This window comes from Heliangelus exortis, chromosome 2 (assembly GCF_036169615.1).
Source record: "Heliangelus exortis chromosome 2, bHelExo1.hap1, whole genome shotgun sequence".
In the NCBI taxonomy this organism is placed as follows: domain Eukaryota; kingdom Metazoa; phylum Chordata; class Aves; order Apodiformes; family Trochilidae; genus Heliangelus; species Heliangelus exortis.
The window spans coordinates 1,869,953-1,880,630 of record NC_092423.1 but is presented as its reverse complement, the minus strand read 5'-3'; positions in this window follow the sequence as shown (position 1 = coordinate 1,880,630).

The window sequence follows — 10,678 nt, the reverse complement described above, 5'->3', positions numbered from 1 at the left end:
CTGAAGCACAAGAAGGTGATGCAGGAGCAGCTTTTTGTGTCTGGAAGTCAAGAGGCAAGAGCTACTCAGGATGGGCAACTCAGAGGGAAATAAGTTCATCTGCATTGCAGTTTGTGCAATGAATCACAAAAAAAAAAAAAAAAAAAAAAATGGAGGTGGGAAAATGAATAAAATTTGTAAATCCAAAGCACAGGAAGGTGATGCAGGAGCAACTTTTTGTGTCTGGAAGTCAGCAATAGAAAATTGCTCGGGTTTGACAGGACCAGGTCATCTAGAGAGAAAATCAGGTGGAGCTTTGGCATGGCAAGGTGATGACAAGCAGCATTCACCTCTCAGGAGAGCTGTATTTACCTATAGCCACAGATGGGTGGCTTAAAAAGCTTAAAAATTAAGATTTTTTAAGGTTTAAAAATCTTAAAAATCATCTAGTGCCAGCCCTCTTTTATATAAGTTACCTGAACATCAGAGGGCAAAACCCAATTGGGCAAAACCCAATGATCAGGAGGGATCTCTGGGGTAATTCCGAAGTTATTAAATGGCTTCAGAGAATCATAGAATAGGTTGGGTTGGAAGGGACCTTAAAGCTCATCCAGTTCCATCCCCCTGCATGGTCAGGGACCCCTCCCCCAGCCCAGGGGGCTCCAAGCCCCATCCAACCTGACCTTGGACACTTCCAGGGATGGGACAGCCATAGATTCCATGGGCAACCTCTTCCAGTGTCTCACCACCCTCACAGGAAAGAATTATATCCTAGTGTCCTCCTAAATCTTCCCTCTTCAGGTTCTGAAGATATTCTGATGCACGAATTAATTATACACCTATAAAAAAATGACCAGAGTTGTGGGGTTTTTGGGTATTTTTGTTTTTTGGTTTTTTTTTTTTTTTTAAAGTGAGAGTGGTGAAACACTGGTGCAGGTTGCTTAGGGAGGTGGTAGATGCCCCATCCCTGGGAACATCCAAAGTCAGGGGCTCTGCTCCAGTTGAAGATGTCCCTGCTCAGTGCAGGAGGATTGGACTGGGTGACCTTTAAATATCCCTTCCAGGCCAAGCTATTCGATGATTTTTTTTGTTATTTCAGAGTTTCTCTGAGAACTTGTGGCTATCAAGATGAGCTACAGTGGGATAAGAATTGTCCCAGCTCCAGGTACTGTGTCTCAGCCAGTAATTCCATCCAATGTGGATAGATGGATGGAGTCACTTGCTAGGACTGGTTCTCCCTAACTCAAAATGATGCAAGGAAAGAAGAATTTGCTGATGGACTGGTTTTGAAAGAATAGGAGAACATCCTGCTAAGATGAAGAATACTGTTGCTTTCCTGGCTGAAAAAAAAATAAGGATAAGAATTTTAAAAATGCCTGACCCTTCTCGTCTTCTGCAGCTCCATTTTCTTTCCACAAATTAGGCATAAATTCAGCACTTTCTTTTAAAACAAATTTGTATGCTAGAAGGATTATTAAATCAAGATTAATTTTGGTTATTTTGAGCTCCTCCAATCTCTCTGTTATTTGCAAGAGTTCAGAACCCTGCTGCAGATTTGAGGACTGCCAAGGTTTGGGAGGGGAAATGGGACTGTTTCTATTTTGGGGTTGTTTTGGCTTTTTCTGTATGATTGATCTGTTTTTCTAAATTCTCTTAATGGCCAGTTAACTGCATGCCTTACAGAATATTTCATATTAAAAAAAAAAAAAAAAAGAAATTATTGCAGCAGACTTAGATTTCTGATCCCTTTTACTGCTTAAAACATTAAAAGTTTTTTATGCATGAGTGCCACAGAGCAGGGTGAAGCAGGATGATCACCAGAGGGACTCCAAGGGCAGGATGGGCTTTTTTATTTTTATCCTGAGCAAGGATTTCCTCCAGTGCCATGGAGTGGTGGGGAGAACTCCCTTAAGCAGAAGAACACACAGATGTTGCCACTCTGCTTCTGGCCTATTAAAAGCCAGAACAAACATCTTTACAGTCTTCCTTTCATAGAATCATAGAATAGGCTGGGTTGGAAGGGACCTCAGAGATCATCGAGTCCAACCTTTGATTAACTACCGCCACAGTCACCAGACCATGGCACTGAGTGCCATATCGAGTCGCTTTTTAAATGTCTCCAGGGACGAAGAGTCCACCACCTCCCCAGGCAGCCCGTTCCAATGGCTGATCACCCTTTCCGTGAAAAAATTCTTTCTAATGTCCAATCTGAACTTCCCCCGGCACAATTTAAGACCATGCCCTCTTGTCTTACAGAGAGTTGCCTGGGAAAAGAGACCAACCCCCCCCTGGCTCCAACCTCCTTTCAGGGAGTTGGAGAGAGTGATGAGGTCTCCCCTGAGCCTCCTCTTCTTCAGGCTGAACAGCCCCAGCTCCCTCAGCCTCTCCTCATAGGATCTGTGTTCGAGTCCCTTCACCATCCTGGTTGCCCTCCTTTGGACCTGTTCGAGGACCTCAATCTCCTTCTTGAACTGAGGGGCCCAGAACTGGACACAGGACTCAAGCTGTGGCCTCCCCAGGGCTGAGCACAGGGGCAGAATCACCTCCTTGGACCTGCTGGCCACGCTGTTTCTGACACAGCCCAGGATGCCATTGGCCTTCTTGGCCACCTGGGCACACTGCTGGCTCATGTTCATCTTCCTGGCAATCCAGACTCCCAGCTCCCTTTCTGCCACTCTGTGCCCAGCCTGGAGCTCCCCATGGGGTTGTTGTGGCCAAAGTGCAGGACCCGGCACTTGGAATGTTGAACCTCATCCCCTTGGGATCAGCCCAACTCTCCCGTCTGTCCAGGTCCCTCTGCAGAATCCTGCTGCCTTCCAGCTGATCAACACTTCTCCCCAGCTTGGTGTCATCAGCAAACTTGCTGATGATGGACTCAATCCCCTCATCCAGGTCATCAATGAAGATATTGAACAGGACTGGGCCCAGTACTGATCCCTGGGGGACACCACTAGTGACCGGCCGCCAACTGGAAGCAGCCCCGTTCAGCACCACTCTCTGGGCCCGGCCCTCCAGCCAGTTCCTAACCCAGCACAGATGCCCCTGTCCAAGCTGTGGCCTGACAGCTTTCTCAGGAGGATGCTGTGGGAGACGGTGTCAAAGGCCTTGCTGAAGTCCAGGCAGAGCACATCCACAGCCTTCCCCTCATCCACCAGGCAGTCACCTGATGATAAAAGGAGCTCAGGTTGGTCAGACAGGACCTGCCCTTCCTAACCCCGTGCTGGCTGGGTCTGATCCCCAAAAGCAAACATCCCTCCAAAGGGTGGTGAGTCCAGAAGAGAGTCCCTCTTCCTGATTCTCAGGAGGCAAAAGTGATGGCAAGAGCTTTACATCTTACTTAATTACAATTCAGGAAGCTGCAATGCTTGGCACCAGCTGAGGATTTATCTATCTCCAGAAGTGAGCAGAGGTAAACAGAGTTTATCCTCCTTTACTTTGGGTAACTGGAGGTTTCCAGCTCCATGATGTGGGCCTGGAATACCAAGCAAGTGACTTGAGCACTGGTTCATGGACTCCTGCAATGAGAGTCCCACTCCAAAAGAGAGCAAAGCTGGTTTTATGGTTCTGAAAGAAAAAGCATCTGTCAGGGTTTAACACTGACCCAGCAATTAAACCCAATAACAGCTGCTCTCTATTAATCTCTCTCTCCTCCCTGATAAAGGAAGGAGAGAGAATAAGGGAGAGAGACTGATGGGTTGGAAACTAAACTACACAGCTTTAATGAAACAGGAATGATAAATAGGAAAAATGACTAAATCTATACAAATCTACAGGAAAATGGATCCCAGGTTCCTCCCCCCTTTCCCCCAAGAACTCTCAGGTCACCCCCGAGGCTGCAGGGCAGCCCTGGGAAAGTCCAGGCTGGAATCCTGGGGTCAGCAGCAGTTGGGAGCTGGAGGCAGGAACACACAGATTCAGGCTGGGATGGATCAGGAGCACAGGCAGAGGAAGGGATGGAATCCTCCCAGGATGCTGAAGCAACAGGGAGAGGGGAAGAAGGGGAAGCAGGAAGGGGTTTGACCCTGGTGATGCCTCAAATTTCTCCTGAGTATGAGGTGTATGGGATGGAATCCTCTGTTTGGTCAATTCTGGCATCTCTCTTGTCTGTTCCTCCCCAAAGGAGGCTGCAGGTGGGACCTCTTGATTCCTTCTGGAGGGTTAAATGTTCCTCAGAGCTGAGCAGTGTCTCTGGTTCTGCAGCCCATTCCCAGCTGTAACTCTAAACACCCAGAGTTATCAGTCCCAGAGCAGCCACTGACTGAGAAACTTGCTGTTCATTTCAGCAGTGCAGCTCCTGACAAGAGACTGAGCTGAAAGCAAAAGGACAAGACAGAAAATCCCCTTTATCCTGGCCCAAACCAGGACAGGGCTGAGCACCTCATCTCAGATGGAGCAGAAAGCTGAAACAGGCAGGGCAGAATCAGGTTCCAGCCTCATTTCCTATGAGAATACTTCTATAGAATTAAAGAAAGGTTGGAAAGGACCTTAAAAATCATCCAGTTCCGATCCCTTTTATATAACTATAGAAATTCTCCTCCTGAGGGGTGAATCAGAGGAAGGGCAGAAGGCTGGGGATGGTGCTCAGGTTGACTCATGCCCATCAGTGTTACCTTAACTGGGAAATAGAACCAGACCTGGTTTTACAGCTGACTTTAAACCTCAGTCTGGTGCTCAAAAATTGCCTCTCATCTATTTCCATCATTTTTTTTTCATTTTTCCTGCTGAACAAACCCCCCCTCTGATGTACCAGGAGGTTTGGAATTGATAGCTTGGCTCTGAATCCTATGAGCTTTGGGGTTTTTTTTATTTTTTTTTGCTGTTCTTGTTGTCAGGAGAGATGTACCTGCTTTAAAACATCATCTCTCAGACATGGCATTTGGAAAAGGCAGAAAATTTCATAGCTGGCTTCCTGTTATGCTCACACCAAACGTTTGGATGATTTGTTTCTTTTTATGGCTGGAAGATGGTTAGGTTTAATCTCCATTCAGAATGATGAAAACCTTGCTAAGTGAATTCTGGAGGCAAGAAAAAAAGAACAGAGAGGTGACAGCCACACACAGATCATTAGCACTGCAATGAGAGAGCTGATTCTGCTCCATAATTACAGAGGAAACATTTGTAGTTTCTCCACCAAGGGACTGGAGCACAGCAAAATTGCAATGTTGTTGGTGTATTTATCACAAGAAAACACAGAAAGGCCTTTTGGAAGCTCACTGAAATCAAGAGGAAAATTTCCCCCTGACTTTCATGGAATTTTCCCCTGACTTTCATGGAATTTGGGTCAGGCACAGAACTTTTGTTCATCAGCCAAATTGGAAAAATGTAAAAATTGAATACAAAGTCTCTGTAAAGAAAGAAAGAAAGTTGAACATGTTTTGCTAATGGTTGGTAGTGACCATCCACATCCAGGAGAATTCCCAGTGGATTGGGAATGTGGGTTGGACAAATGTGTCCAGGGTTGGACACATCATCTGTGATCAGTGAGAGGGCAAGAGGTGATGGGTTCAAGTTGCACCTGGGGGGCTCAGATTGGATATTAGGAAAAAAATATCCACTGAAAGAGTGGGGAAGCATTGGAATAGGTTGCCCAAGGAGGTGGTGGAGTGGCCAACCCTGTAGGTATTTAAAAAATGGGTGGATGTGGTGCTTCAGGAGGTGATTTAGTGGTGAAGGTGATGTAGGACTGAGGGTTGGATTTGATGGTCTTGAAAATCCTTTCCAACCCTGAGGATTCTGTGATTCTGTGACCTGTTCACACAGCAAGGGCTGGAAGAAGAGGTCTAAAAGGGACCCCAGAGGTCACCCAGTCTATTTCTCCCCATCATCCAAATACACCAACACTTGCTGAGAGCTGACATAGTCCTAAAATACCATTTTCTCCAGCATTTGTCAGAACTCTGAGCAGAGACTGAGAATTTCCAGCAGTCCCCTAAACAACAGGATGAGGACAGCTGCTTCTAGATCTTCCTCTGAGGTTTAAAATCCATCCCCATTCTTGTTTTTTATCAAAACCCAGGTGATTCAAGTGGCCAGAGAGCCTGTTGGACAAAACTTCCCTGTGTTTATGTCAAGCAGGATGAGGTCAAATGGAATAATTACAGTTCTTAGCATGATGGGAGAGGGGCATCATGGTTTGACAGTCCTGTATATAAAAAAAAACAAACCACAGGAGTAAACCCAAGATCAGCATTGATTCATTATCATCTTTTTTTTGGTGCTGAAGATGACCTCAGTCACAAGATGTGGAAGGCAGAAGGGAAAATTGCTCCTCTGAGGAGGTAGGTCAGAAGAATGATGTCCTAGGGGAAAAATGTCCTCATGGTTTTCTTAAATTCAAGAAAAAAGTGTTCTAAAATGGAACAAACTGCATATAAGGTTAAAATAATAATTAAAAAAAAGGCTTTACAGCAACCTCTTGGCCAAACCAACCTTCTCCTTTTCCCTTTGCAGTAAAGATTTTCTTCTGTCTGAAAGAGATTTGACTGCCTAAACATAAAAATAACCAAATATTTTTTTCACTGACCAAGGGTCCTGGCACTGAAATCTCCATAGCAGATGACATTTGTGATTCTTGGGGATTCTTTCTGCTTCTAACACTGCTTTTTTTGAGGAGGATAAAATCTCTAGGGACAGCTTTTAAGTCATCTACTGTCGTGCTTAATAAAATTTTAACTTTTTCCTTGTTTCTTCTCGACCTTTGATACCTTTTATCTTCCAGTTCAAAGCGAGGCAGCCCCCAGCATGCCCCACCTCATGAAAGAAAAAAAAAAAAAGTCAATAAACCCCTTAGTTCTTTCATGCACTCAAGATTTGGCCAAGCACCTTTAGGAGAGTGGCTTTGATGTTAAAGTGATTTTTTTGCTTCCATGCTTGCAGGAAAGCTCCTTTACTAAAGAGTGGAAGAGCCATGGTTCATATTCCAGGACACTTTCCTTCTATTCCACCATCTCCCTGTCCTTCAAAACTGAGTCAGGGAATTTAACATTAAATAAAATAAATTACAGGCAAGATAATTGAGAGTTCTTTACATTTTCTAATTAATTGACTATTGCCTGTGCAGCAGCAGTTGAGAGACAACAGTCAAGGAAATTGTGACCCCAGAGAAAATCTGAGGGCAGATTTTTTACACCCTTTTTTTTAAAGCCTTTTTACACCCCTTGCAGTCACAGAGGAAATAATGCAGTTTCTGATTCTGCTCTGCATATGTTATAAGGGGAGGAAAGTTTCCAGTCTTTGCCTCCAGGCCTGCTCTATTAATTGCACCCTCTCCATTTTATCATTTATTTATTTCAAGTCAGCTCAGCAAGGCCAGTCCTAGGAAATGAGTTGGATGGGTTGCTTCCAAAAAACAATTAACAGGTGATATTTCTTTCTCAGATTAATTTTAACCAAGTCTGGACAAGAAAGGTGCATTAAAGAGCATTGGTGATCATTGTGTGGAAAAGTTCCTTTTCCCAGGTGTTCGGAGCTGCTTGATCATTAGAAGCTCAGGACAGACAACTGATATTGGGCTATCTTGTGTATCAGGTGTTTATTTTAATTAATAAAATAAATTAATAAATTAATATAATTAATGAATTAATATAATAAATGAATAAATTAATTAATAAAATCCCCTCTCAGCCTTCTCAAGGTTAAACAGACTTTCTCTCAGTCTTTCTTCAGAGGAGAGATGCTCAAGTCCCTTCATCATCCTCGTGGCTCTCCCTGGGACTTCCTTCAGTAAATCCCTATTTCCCTTGAACCAAAGGGTCCAAAACTGGATCCAGTATTCCAGGTGTGGTCTCACACTGGATTCAGAACCTCTTTTGGCCCCACCACCTCCTCATGCAGAAAGGCAGCAGGGCAGGCAGGAATCCTCTCTGCTTGCTCATCAGTGGTGGCAGAGGAAGCCCCAGGCCCAACCTGCAGGTGACAATTCATGGCAGGAGAAGGATGTGGTCAGCAGCAGCACCCATCAGATGTGCTCATCTGAAGATGTTGACATTTCTGCACCAGAAGGTACCAAAAAGCTCTCCCTCCCACCACCTCTCCCCGATTTACACGGCGAGAATGAAAGCAGAGACAAAGTTTAACACATTTTCTAAGCTGATTCATCTGGCATCCTGTTTGGAGCAGCTGCAGCCAAAAAAACACCTTGTCCTGAGAACAGAACTGCTTCCAGCATGGTTGTTGAAGCAGATTTCAAATGAAAGCCTTTTAATGCTGCTACTCTATCAAACCTTTCAACCAAAGCCAGCTCCATTAGTTTAGAGGAATGGAGCTTTCTACCCACAGTTTCAGATGAGCATTAGGAAAAAAAAAAAAACCCAAACAAAACAACATTTAATATGAGACACAAAATTGTTTCTTAACATCATGTTCCTGTGCATCTTACTGTTTCAGAGTTTTAAAGCATCAAACCATGTGTTTGCTGAATGGACCTGTGGTGCCTTCAGAACTGATCTTGCCCCTTGTCAGGGTTTAACACTGGCCTGGCAATTAAACCCAGTCACAGATTCTCTCTATTAATCCCCCTCCCCTCCCTGATAAAGAAAGGAGAGAGAATAAGGGAGAGAGGCTGATGGGTTGGAAACTAAACTACACAGCTTGAATGGAACAGGAATGATAAATAGGAAAAATTACTAAATCTCTACAAATCTACAGGAAAATTCATCCCAGGTTCCTCCACCTTTTCACCCCAATAATGTTCAAATCTCCACCGAGGCTGCAGGGCAGCCCTGGGAAAGTCCAGGCTGGAATCCTGGGGTCAGCAGCAGTTGGGAGCTGGAGGCAGGAACACACAGATTCAGGCTGGGATGGATCAGGAGCACAGGCAGAGGAAGGGATGGAATCCTCCCAGGATGCTGAAGCCAACAGGGAGAGGGGAAGAAGGGGAAGCAGGAAGGGGTTTGACCCTGGTGATCCCTCAAATTTCTCCTGAGGATGAGGTGTATGGGATGGAATCCTCTGTTTGGTCAATTCTGGCATCTCTCTTGTCTGTTCCTCCCCAAAGGAGGCTGCAGGTGGGACCTTTTTACTCTTTCTGGAGGGCAAAATGTTCCTCAGAGCTGAGCAGTGTCCCTGGTTCTGCAGCCCATTCCCAGCTGTAACTCTAAACACCCAGAGTTATCAGTCCCAGAGCAGCCACTGACTGAGAAACTTGCTGTTCATTTCAGCAAGTGCAGCTCCTGACAAGAGACTGAGCTGAAAGCAAAAGGACAAGACAGAAAATCCCCTTTATCCTGGCCCAAACCAGGACACCCCTGTACTCCACAATTGGTGAGGCTGCACCTTGAGGTCAGTGATCAGTTCTGGGACCTCACCCCAAGAAGGAATTTGAGTTGTCCAGAGAAGGGCAAGAAAGCAGGGGAAGGGTCTGGAGAAAAAAGTCCTGTGAGGAGAGGCTGAGGGAACTGGGAATGTTGAGTTGGGAAAAGACTGGGGGGGAACCATAGTGCTCTTCTCCACAGGTACCTGGAAGGAGGTTGTGGGGAGGTGAGTGTTGGCCTCTTGGGAATGGCCTGAAATTGCACCAGAAGTTGTCCAGAGGTTGAGGTTTCTCCAAACGTAGCAGCTTCATGGGAAAATAAGAAGAAAAATAGTGATTACAAGAAATTACCCATTTAAAGGGTTTTTAGGGGGCATGGGATGATGACATGACCCATTGAAGGGTTTCTTGATCAAGAAAACATTTTTTTAGTGGCTCTTTTACCAATGGATGTGAAGTTTGGCCACATTTTCTCAAGGACAGAAACAACTATGACATCTTTCTATTTTTTCCCTCCAAGTTTGGTTTTACATACAAGACCTTCCCCATTGCATCCATCACATCACTGCTAGAGAGCTTTCATGCTCAAAAATACAATTTTGTGGAATATATCCCTTTCAGATAGCTGGGAAAATTCCACCTCTTTTTTTTCCCCATAGCTGACTTGTGGTAGATTCAACAAACCAAATTTTTCTTCTGATTCAATCCCAGCTGGCTTGTTAAACTCATCAGATCTTGGGCCAGACTTTCCTGGAGTTTCTTTTATATCAAGAAAGTGAAGGAGCTTTAAACACATGAAGCTTGCTGAGCAATATTATAATTTTTGTCACATATTTTAGGCTTCCAACTGGAAGTATGATAAAATATACACACTAAAGACCCTGGCTCATGACCAGAAGGTGGGTCAAAAATCATGAAAGTAGAAGATAAGAGTAAGGATAGGAAGCCAAAGGATTGGAGCCCACTCAGCAGGCTGAGAAACAATTTTAATTCTAATTATGGTTTGTCCCCTCCCTGGTGTAATCTGTGCCCCAGGTTTCCTCTTGGGAGAACTTTATAACCTCCAGTGTTGTGAGACAGAATGTGTGGCTTATTCTAGTCAATCATTATGAAAAATATCAAACAAGAAGTTAAAAATACCTCCTGAATAACATAGTACTTTAAGAAGATTGAGTGGTTTCTTTTTGCCCTTTTTTTTTTTTTTTTTTTTTTTTTTATGACTTTATTGCTTTAACTTGAGGAAGAAGGAATTAGGGAGAAAATCTTGTAGATGTGGCTTGACACTGCTTTTCTGAACACCTTTGAGAATGTGTTTGTTGTGGATCTAAAAACTGAATTGGCTTCTTATGCAAACTGAAATAGTGGCCACAAAGTGACAAATGGATGAGGAATGTTCTGAATTCAGAGAGCACCAAAGAGAGCTACAAAATATTACTCTCTTTTTTTTTT